The sequence below is a fragment of the Carya illinoinensis genome, chromosome 15 (genome assembly GCF_018687715.1).
Source record: "Carya illinoinensis cultivar Pawnee chromosome 15, C.illinoinensisPawnee_v1, whole genome shotgun sequence".
NCBI classification, from domain to species: Eukaryota; Viridiplantae; Streptophyta; class Magnoliopsida; order Fagales; family Juglandaceae; genus Carya; species Carya illinoinensis.
This window is the reverse complement of record NC_056766.1, coordinates 38,645,349-38,657,462: the sequence shown is the minus strand read 5'-3', so window position 1 is coordinate 38,657,462 and position 12,114 is coordinate 38,645,349. Positions and strand designations below refer to the sequence as shown.

Sequence of the window (12,114 nt, the reverse complement as noted above, 5' to 3'; positions counted from 1 at the left end):
TTCCAGTATTTCACCACTATATATTGCCTGTAACTAAGAGATCACAGCCACCTAACAAGGCCAAACCTCTCACAATTTCCTATTCTGTTTGGCCAACATTACGGCAGAAAGTGGAACTTCTATACAGTGACCTATTCTGAGTTTCCATGCTTCCTTCCATGCCACCCATTTTTGTGGTTAGCAGAGAATACAAATGCTAAAGACATCTCATGTGATATTCCTAGTTTTACATGAAGCATTTAGAGCCATTCTATAGATATATAAATTCATACAACTATCAGTATGGCCTTATGATATGTCAGGCCCATGTATAAATTTCTGGAACTTTTTCTTATCTTTTTCTCTTTCACACACTTCGATATTTTTCCGGAGAAAATCTTGATACACCCAAACCTTAGGAGTACATCAGAATGATTTCGTTTTCTTTCCAAGAAAAATAAGTAAAAAGAATGGTCATGATCATGAACATGTAGACAGCATCGAGTTATCCTCATTATTATATTATCATTAATTAGCTTTTTTTGCTGGGGAGAGACCAAAATTTGTGATCTCAAAGAACCAAAGACCAATGCATGAGGAGGTATTGTCATGATCTAACGTGATAGACTGAGTGGGCCAGACATTATTGTCCTGCCCATGCAGTTGTGTTTGTGTCAACTGTCATCTATAATTTACAGCTTATATACACAATTGCATGCAAGAAGCTCGTGATCTAATGGGACCCTGCTCTAAGCTGAGGTGCTACTCAGTCCTCATCTTTCTTCCACCCCCTACACACCTTCAGCATGTATCCTTGATCACTAGCTAGCTTCTACCTCGTTCGTATCCTGGCGGCCTGGCCCCACTTGCTGTCGACCTTTCTTAATATGCTACATATGAACTTCATCATCCATGCATGCAATTATAGTACATTTATATATATATATGTATGTAAATTTTGGTGTATTAGACTAGCTAGGGTGAGATGTTTGGATGTTGAGATGGTCTCAATCCATCTCATCCCATCTCAACATCCAAACATCTCAACATTCAGAAAATATGCACAATTCTCAATGTTTATAATAAAATTACAATATATGTTATAATATCATGCATCATATTATAAATCCAATAGTAAACTATTTTTGTTTATGGCAGTAGCAAAAAGTAAAGACTGATGAGTTTAGAATTAGATGTGAAAAAACAGTTTCTGGTATGCTAGCAGAACAACTTATGCAAACAAAGCAAACCATATTTGCTTTATTGAGATTGATCGCTGCAACGGTCCCTTAAGTTCCACCATGCATCACATTAACATTAATAAACCAAAAAACAGAAGACAGATATGATGGAACTTGTGAGTTACAACATGGCAGATCAATTGAAATGAAAATTAAGTAAATAATTGTCATTTATAGGTCGGCTGGCTGGTTAAATGGTCATAAACTTATCTACCTCAATGAGGAAAAGATGCAGGAAAATGTAAAAAAAGAGCTAGAGATGGTAGAAAAATCCAAGAAGAGCCAAATTGTAAAGTGAGAGAGAGAAACAGGGTATGCACAAGCATGGTGACCAGACCAGAAAAACATTAGCAAGACAAACTCATGAGTTAGGCAGAATATAGGGTGCATCAATAATTTGGCAAAATGTAGTATTTGCAATCTACTTGAAAGAAATAATTAGTCCAAATAATGTACTAAACATATACTGCTTCAAATTCATTGGAAAAAAGTTCTTGTTGAAGTGCACTTGCTTCTCAAAATAAACCATACTCAGTGGGGGAAATTAACTAAAACTTGCAAATCATTTTAGACGTCTTTGTGGCACTAGACTTACACAACAAAGTGTATCTATGACCAAGGCATTGAACTCATATACTTTAATTGTTAGGTGATATAAGTTTGCCAAATTTCCACCTCATGTAGCAACTTAGCACCTAGTATAGGTCACTAAAAAAAAATAAAAACAAAAATCATTTCAATGCATCATAGACCATAATGTTCATCATCAATGAATATATTGGGTGCATCTTATACAATTTGTTCAAGAAGATAACAAATTTAGGAAAATAGATGTCCTAAAGATGTACCTATTGCATTCACGTTGGAATAAGCAAGAAAAGCAGAATTCCTCCAATACCTGATATACATAAACTTCCAATTTTTCGATGCTATTCAAATCCTAACCTAAAATCTGGATAATTAGGGATTTCAAACAAAAGGGAATGTCAATCAGCGGTTACGGTGCAATTGAATCCTCATAATCTAGTAAATTTAGGCCTAATTTCATAAAACCAACATCTAAAGCGATCAAAAAATGCAGATATAAATGAAATAAAATAAAAAATTGGTGAAAGCAAATAATGGCAGCTTTCAGATTCTAACATCTACCATAACCTCTACATGCTAATAAGCTCCCATTTATGCAAAGCAGCGACCTAAAGTTGAAGGGGGAGAGAGAAGAAAATGAGTAGAATCAATACCTGTGGTGATGGAAGGACTTCAACAATTGTTAGGTTCGACAATGGCAACGTCCGATGCAAAGAGAACCCCGGAATAAAATCACACCGACAGTAATCACAAACCCACACAGCGGGATGGGGAGGAAACGAGGACTGTGGCTTCCGCGGAAGGGAAATGAGGTGGTGGAGATTCTAGGGTTCGGAACGTAGGCGAGAATGGAGGTAGATTTCCAGCCGAAGATATGAAGTTGGTCTCCTGGGTACTGAAGGTAGGAGAAAAGGGCAAGAGGCGCAAAGTGGAGAACTTTGAACTTGGTAACAGAGGTTTCGGGGGGGGGGGGGGGAAACAAATTCTCCTCCGTTTTCGCGCTCGTAGCCAGTAGCAACGATATTAGGCCGCTGCAAGAAGTTGTTTTTTTTTAGCAACGCATATTGTCGTCGCTATAGACTCAAATTTCGCTGTAAAAAACTAAGTGAACCGCCCCGCTTCATTAAACCGTGGATCGATGTAAAAATATTGCAAGGAGTAATATTTCGCTGCAAAAGGATATCTATTGCAGCGATTTTAATTGCAGCATAATTAAAAACGCTGCAAAAGGGCTAATTTCTTGTAGTGAATCCACGTTGCCAGATCATTAATGCCCTACAGAAAGAAGGTAAAACAATGTAAGAAATGATGTACTCTTGAAAGATTTTCTATCTTTTCTGACCTTTTGTCAAGCACGTTCAGTGCTTTACTTCTTTTTCTCAATAATTACTAACTCAACAAGTTTAATTTTTTTTGAAATAGACTTCAATTCATTACTGAATGAAGGAAGTTACATCTGTGACCAATAACTACGGGTACCAAGTCCCGATTACAAGGCAACTAACCAACAGTTGTACGCCCCCCGTACGCAATTTTCATTACGCCGGACTGTGTCTAAAACTTCTGTGCTCTCCAATGACGACGCCATACTGAGATGAAAGACTCTGTCCAAACAGAAGTGTTCATCTCGACTCGTCTGCGAGAAAACAACACCATTCTCACCCTCCAAAGGAGGAGAGGCACTACCCACCCTTCACCCTCTATAAGAGGAGAAGACTCACAACCCTCATCCTCAAAGAGGCGAGGTACTTGCCTATTTCAAAAAAATTAAAACCTAAATAAAAACACCCATAACAGACTAAAAAAATCAAACTGAAAACACTCTATGCTCCCCTCAGCGCCGTACACTCACTCCCTTTTGCCCATCCACTTTCTGCTCATCTGTCTGCCTGCACCGTACGCTCATCTGATTGCGCCGTACGCTCACTCAACAAGTTTAATTTTTTGAGAAGAAGGCATGCATTTTGATACATATCCATGCAGCTAGCGCAGGTCGATGTCATGTGATGTTGATAGCTAGAAGCCATAATTAATTAGGCACTATATACTTTAATTAGATATTGATCCAGTAGTAGTACAATTAATTAGTGTATTAATCTTATGGTATATTTCTTAAGGAGAAAAAAGGGGATATGTTTGAAGACTTGTGACAAGGAGCTGATCATGCGTTATATATGGTTTATATATATTTTAATTAGAATAATGTTAGATATAGTTTTAGGGTATGAATGAGTAAGTCTCATGTACTTCTTTTATAAAAATAAAGTTTATTATTAAAAAATGAGTTTTTTTTTTTTTTTTGTGGATCTCAAATTTATATAATTTTTTTTAAAAAGAATGGACGAAACTTGCACATTCTAATTAATTAACTAAGAATGTACATTTCATTTTCCTTTTAGTTAAGTTTGATCATGTCGACCCACTACAAGAAATTTGATTAGTTGTGGCTAGTTATTTTCTATGAAAATAATTATTTTTTATCAAAATGAATCTGTTTTGATCGTAAATAGTCATTTTCATCGCATATAATTCGTTATAAATATGTATTTTTCTTGTAATACGTACACAACTGTATATGTTGCACTTGAGTCTAATTGATCCTATATATATATATATATATATATTCATAAATTACGAATTTGAATATTATTAGCTAGCTAGCCCGGTTTATAAATTTCCTAGCTTCTTTTCTTTTTAAATTGTCCAAAAAGGTCTTAATTAATTGACACAACTTTAACTTATAATTAAAACAAGATAATTCTCCATCAAAGCCTACACGGTTATGTAATTCACTCATTTCTTAATTCTTCGTCATAGTCCAGGGTATTAATGTAATTCACTAATTCCTTCCGTCAAAGTCTAGCTAGGGTCATGTAATTGATTACTAATTTCTTAGTCAAAGTCTAGGGTATTAATGTAATTCACTAATTCCTTCCGTCAAAGTCTAGGGTCTTAATTAATGTCTTCCCCTCCTGCATGTGTTTTTCTACTGATCTTCCTGCATGCATCCTTTGGTACTGCACTAATTAGGTAAGTGTGTGTACTGTATATATATAATAAAATATGTACGTGCAAAAAATTTAACCTTTATAACGGTTTAATTTTATAATATTTTTATTTAACTTTTTCTCTCTCATTTTATAAAATCTAATAAAACATCTTAACTCAAACTATTTCATTATTATAAATATTTACTAACAATTTCAATGTTATTCATAAAATATTTATTTCATCTAATTACCAAAACATGCCCTAAGACGTTTGATGTGCGTGCGTACAGCAGCTAGGGATCGAACGCGACTATGTGGCACTTAATTCTAACTCCAATGTATATTTTCATTAATATTAGTTTGGTTGATATTACCTTTTTTTCTTTTTTTAATATTTGTCCTAAACGTCATAACCAATTGCCACGATCACGTTGACTTATAAAAACGGATTCTTCGTCAAAGTCTACGGTAATGTAATTCACCCTAATTTCTCCACTAATATGCATCTCATCACCTCCTTCTTCCTACTTTCTTCTTTCTCGTATATTATATATATAGATATATGTATTGTCTTTCCCTCCCATCTTGTAATCTCAACCTTAAATATATAATATTCTCCTGTGCTGTTCTTGCGTAGTGTAATAGTACGAGAGAGAGGGAGAGGGAGAGAGAGAGAGAGAGAGATCATGAAGGTGTTGGGGTTTCTTGTACGCCTGTGCTGTGTTTTTCTGCTGATCTTCATGCATGCATCCTTTGGTACTGCACAAAAGTAAGTATGTGTGTGTGTATATACAAATTTACCCTTAATATATATTTATATATATATATATATACATATGCATGGATCCCAATTATTATTTTTACATCAACACTTCTGAATTAATATTTTGTACAATTAATTAACAGCTGCCCTTTTATAACTTCGAATATATATTGCCTATATCTTGTCAAACTTTACGCGGTTTCATGTTTCCATTGATCTGTAGGGGTAATATTTATCATCCGTTCACCCCATCAGCAGGCCGCGTGGACAATGGCCCGAGCAGAGAACCATCAAGTCCCATCGGAAAGCCCCCAAGACGCCCATGATCATCAATCACATGCACCTACCTTGCTAGTTCAATAAATCAAGCTGCATACTAATTAATAATATATATATATATATATATAGATGTTTAATAAAGATCAGATGATGAAACAGCGGATCATATATATAGCCTAGCTATATGCAGGCTGAGATCATTTATTGTATGAAGCTTAATTTGCTTCTTTCTCTGATGAGTTAAATATTTAATTCCGTCGGCTAACTTCTATTAATCGACCGATATCTTAGAATTCGTATAATTTTTTACATTAATCTATATTAATTATTATTAATATTAATCTAATAAGTAATCTATATACAGTCGTAAAGTGTGCAAAGTGTGCAAGCGTCGTGCAGTCACTTTAAAAAAAAGTGGATGGGTACTCTACTATTAAAATATTAATTTTATTTTCACGTGAATTTTATTATTTTTTTAAATGATTGAACAACGCTTACACATTTATAAATATCATTTCTCATATTAATACAATATAAGCCTAGCTAAGTGCATGCAAAGATAGAGTCAACTACAGGAACTGTACATAATCTTGCAACAAGTACCGATCATCATCATATCCTCAATTTGCATAACAAAATTAAAATTAAAGGGAACGATTTCTAAAATGCAAGTTTTCCATCGGTCGACTAGGGATCGAATTAACACGACTATGTGGCACTTAATTCTAACTCCAATATATATTTTCATTAATATTAGCTTGTTTAATATATATTACCTTCTTTTCTTTTTAATATATGTTCTTAAACGTCTTAATTAATTGCCACGACTTTGACTTATAAAAACAGATTCTTCGTCAAAGTCTACGGTACGTAATGTAATTCAATCCTAATTTCTCCATTAATATGAATCTCATCATCTCCTTCTTCCTACTTTCTTCTTTCTCGATCGTACATATTATATATATATATTATAATATATAATTCCTAATTTCTTTGTCAAAGTCTACGGTGTTATTAATTTAATTCACTAATTCCTTCGTCAAAGTCTAGGGTACTATAATTAATTAATGTCTTTCCCTCCAGCCATCTTGTGATCTCAACCTTATAATATATATAACATTCTCATGTGCTGTTCTTGCGTACTGTAATAAGAGAGAGAGAGAGAGAGAGAAAGATCATGAAGGTCATGTTGGGGTTTCTTGTACGTCTGTGCTGTGTTTTTCTGCTGATCTTCCTGCATGCATCCTTTGGTACTGCACAAAAGTAAGTATGTGTGTGTATATACAAATTTACCCTTTATATATATATATATATATGCACTAATTAGGATCCCAATTATTATTTTTACATCAACACTTCTGAATTAATATTTTAACAGTTAATAATTTGTACAATTAGCCCTTTTATAACTTAGAATATATATTTGCTGGAAATATCATGACAAACGTAACGTTTCATGTTTTCATTGATCTGTAGGGTTAATAATATTAATCATGGTTCTCCTACAGTCCGCGAGGACCACGGCCCGAACAGAGGTAATTCTCCATCACCACCCATCGGAAGGCCCGGAAGCCACCCATGAGATCATCAATCACATGCACCTACCTTGCTAGTTCAATAAATCAAGCTGCATACTAATTAATATAATATATATATATATATATATATATATATATATATATATGTTTAATAAAGAGATGATGAAACAGCAGATATTATATATAGCCTATATGCAGGCTGAGATCATTTCTTGTATGAAACTTAATTTGCAATTAATTCTCTAGTGAGTTAATTATTTCCATCTGCTACTTCTATTAATTGATCGATCTATTAGAATTCGTATAATTTTTTACATTAATCTATATTATTAAATATTATTACTATTAATCTAATGAGTAATGCTACATGCAGTAGTGAAGTGTAAAAGCGTCGTACGTGCAATTGATTTGAAAAAAAAGTGGGGTCCATTATTAAAATATTAAATTTCTTTTTATGTGAATCTCATATTTTTTTTTAAATGATTGCAAGACGTTTACATATTCACAACTGCAAGTATTATTTTTCATATTAATACACTGCATGACTAGCTAAGAGTGCAAGCAAGGATATTGGAGTCAACTATCAGGAACATCATCTTGCAACAAGTACCGATCGTCGATCATCATATGCTCAATTTGCAGAGCAAAATTAAAATTAAAGGAAACGAGTTCTAAAATGCAAGCTTTCCATCGGTTGAGATCATATATTCCTATGGAGGCAATCTACCTTAATTTGGCCCCTAGCTAGGAATTACAACATGAATGGCATCTCTCTCTCTCTCTCTCTCTCTCTCTCTCTCTCTCTCTCTCTCTCATATCAACTGCATTAAAAAGCATCATTGACCCAACGTAGCCCACACTGAAGATCAGAAGATGGCCGCAATGCAAACAATTTTTTTTTTTTTAAGGGAAGGGCAAGCCTTCTTATAAATCAATCATCCTCATATGTGGCTAAGGAAAACCTTATAAAAGACCTAAGCTGCAAAATACTAATTACAATAAAAATAATGCAGCATAAAGCAGAAAATGCAAAAATTCGTGTAATAACAAACCCCCAATAGGCGAAATCAAGAACGCCCCAACAACTCACCCAATTTTTTGGGTCTTGCATAAATAAGTCAAGTCACTACGATCAGTACAAAGGATGCCCTTAAGCAAAAAAGAAATGTCATCTTGAGCAACCCAGTCTTCATTGCAGCCACTACTACCCATCCTAGCAAGGAAATCTGCTGCCATATTTCCTTTCGTGAAAACATGATGGTGAATCCAAAAATTTAGCCTTTATAACAGTAGACTGATTTCTTCCCAAAAATCTTCCAAATATCATAAACTACACTTCCCTTCTTTCAACCAGTTGACCACCAACAAGATGACCCTTCAATTAAATCTTGGCATGCATCCCATGGCCACTATAGCTAACCCTAACCCCTTAATTAATTCAACAGTATTTGCAAATTAGTTGGTTAATGATGATCTCTACAGATGATCAGAGCACAAAATCAAGACTAGCTACGTACATGAGCTAGCTAGTAAGCAGTAATTGGCATCAAGCAGTTGATCGGCTCTTAATTTGTTGAAATCGTTTTTAATTAAATCGAGTAATGTGACGCTTATCCTTGTGATGAGATTTTAGAAAATGATTTTAGAAAATCAAACAGGAATTACTGACCCTTTTAAGAAAATTTCTCTTTCCTTCCCAGAATATAAAAGGTTCTAAGTTTAAAATAAAAACCCACTCTATAAGTTAAAAGAGAGCTTGCAGGGGAAATTTTTAAATTAAAAATAAAAGTCATTTTAGAAAATTACCCTTTCATACGTTACATGAAATTTGGGGGGGGGGGGGGGGGGGGGAGGGGGTGGGGAGGACATATATAAAAACTAAAGTGATGAGTCGAATACTCAGTAAGTATTACTTCACATAGTTAAAATATACTAATGTAGGTTTTCAGTCATGTATTCACATTCATCTACATAGTATTACTAATGGGGTTAGCAGTCTATTGGACTTGGATTCTACCCATGGCCATAGGTTGTGAATCCCTTTCAGTCAGAAAGGTAGCACCAGTTGCACCACTAGTACTACATACTCGGTATTGCAATTTGGCCAATCCTTTGGTACCCATTCATTCAGTCATGGCTATTACCTATTTTCATATATTAAAACATTCATTTCCTTTCATTCATTTAGTCATTTCAGTCATTTCCTTTTCATTCTTTTAATTCAACAGTCCATTCATTTCATAAACATCATTTAAAAGCATAAGCTTAAATATCATCATTTAAAACATCTTTTAAAAGCATAAGCATGAGCATCATCATAAACATCAGTTCATGGCATCATTTAGAATCCATTTCATAGTCTTGTTTAAAATCCATTTCATAGCTTCATTTTAAATGTCATTTAAAAGCATTAAGCATAAATCTTAACATTTCATTTCATGAAAATAAAGGAAATAGCTATTACGTATATCATCCATTCACATGCATATAAATATTATTTTGGGATGTATAAATAGGGGCTGATGAAGAAGGCCATACATACTTATACCTTTAAACCTTCACACATAGCCTATTTTCATAAAACATTCTTTCATTCATTTCATTTCATAAAGCATCATAAAGAAAACATAATACTTACTTGGTCTCCATGCTATTCTCATATCATGCAATCCATTCATGTGCATGTCAGATGAAAACCTACATGTATACATAACCTCACATTATTCATTTCCTCAAGCGCATAAGTAACTTAAACTTAGAAAATGCATAAATTATTCTTGACTTGGAATTCCTTCATCAAGGCATACTCTTCAATCCAATTTCCATCTTCTATGCTTTCCTTTATCACATTTCTTAATCCCAGGATTGTAACTTGTGACCCACTTGAGGTCACCTTTCTAACACATAGCCTCCTATCTCATGCTCTTGTCCTTCAAAGTGAACCTCCTTGATTCACTTTAAAGGCTAAGACACACAGTCGCCTCCATCATTCTATTTACCTACCAAACTATCCATTTCGATGCATAACTTGGACCAACGAAGTTACATATCTCAACCTTAACCATGCATAGTACACAATCTTAAGCCAATTTGAAGGCTTAAACATTTTGCACTCATGCTTGGGACATATTATCCATTACATATGGTAAATTTGTCTGGCACATGCGTTTAACTAATTTACACATGTACCCCACCCTCTTATTACCTAAGATCAACCTATAATCCACTAAAACACCATCTTGTTTACACAAGCTTCATTCACACCGATACTATGTTCAACACAAATCCAATCAGCACAACACTTCACACGACTTGTGTGACGCCCCCAAATTCCGTTTGGGATTGGACGGACATTTGAAGCGTCGAGACATGCAACACAAGGTTACATGCCCCCGTTTATGACATATAAGATGCAATATTCCTAACATGCATCTAACATTATGCAATATTCGCAGCGGATGAATTTTTTTTTTTAGCAATACTATGCACCAAACTGAAAATATCCCAAATACTTAAAACATACTTCATATATAAAGATCCATTGAATAACTAAGATCACAGCATTAGTTCAAAATAGTTATGATCCAAAAGTACTGGAGATGCAACTCCATCGTACAAGTAGTAATTTAACTACTATATTAACATTAACGACGCACCGTCGTTCAGTCGACTGTGTCTAATTGGTCAGCTCCTGATCCTCCTTCAGGTCCTGTAACAAGATCTACCATTCGGGGGGAATGGTAGTTGGGACTACCACAGTGAGATTTGATTACAAATCTCAGCAAGTTAACAAAAAACTTCTACACAGACTAATGATGCATGGATGACAGTAAAAGCATAAATGCATAATCAAATTCATAAGTAATTAAAACATAACTTAACGTACAATATAGCATAATTGACATAACTTAAATTGAAACATGAACTAAACTTGACTTGACATGAACTTGATCTGAAACTTGACTTAGCATGAACTTGCTCTGAAACTTGACTTAACATGAAAAATACATACTCCACAGTTGTTGTGGCCCCGTGTATTCTACGTGTAAATACATACTCCACAGTTGTTGTGGCCCCATGTATTCTACACAAACTTGACTTAACATGAAAAATACATACTCCACAGTTGTTGTGGCCCCATGTATTCTACGTGTAAATACATACTCCACAGTTGTTGTGGCCCCATATATTCTACACATCACAATGTAGTTTAATAAATACTCCACAGTTGTTGTGGCCCCATGTATTCTACATAAACTGAATGTACTCAAGATGAAACGTGACTGGAATATGAAATGACTGAAACCCTGACGTAACATAACGTGACTTGAACATAACTTGAAATACATGACCAACTTGAGATAGAAACATTTCGTAACATGGCATAACATATAATAGACAACATATTTAACATGACATACTTGTAATGTACAACAATACATGACAGAATATATTATGTAACAGATAAAAATTAATGACAGAATAAATTCTGTATAACAGACAATTACGTGATAACTTGGCATGGCAAGACATATAAGATAACATACATACATATACTGTAGTTCCTTTACTTAGCACACATACACAGTAGACTGTTAGTAAGTTAAAAACTAACTTACCTCGATCTCCGCATTTCTTATAAAACTTCAAGTGCGATCACGAGGAACTGTAATTAGTGATTCTAAAAATTAGAACTAAATCACTAATAATTTGAAATATGAAAAATACTAACTTAA

General features: G+C 34.3%; 1 long non-coding RNA gene across 1 annotated transcript; it reads left to right on the top strand.

Moving 5' to 3' along the window:
- Positions 1-5,391: 5,391 nt before the first annotated feature.
- Positions 5,392-6,119, top strand: LOC122295398. Its single transcript, XR_006238053.1, has 2 exons — positions 5,392-5,567; positions 5,785-6,119. It is a non-coding gene; the product is annotated as an uncharacterized LOC122295398 (long non-coding RNA).
- Positions 6,120-12,114: the final 5,995 nt, after the last annotated feature.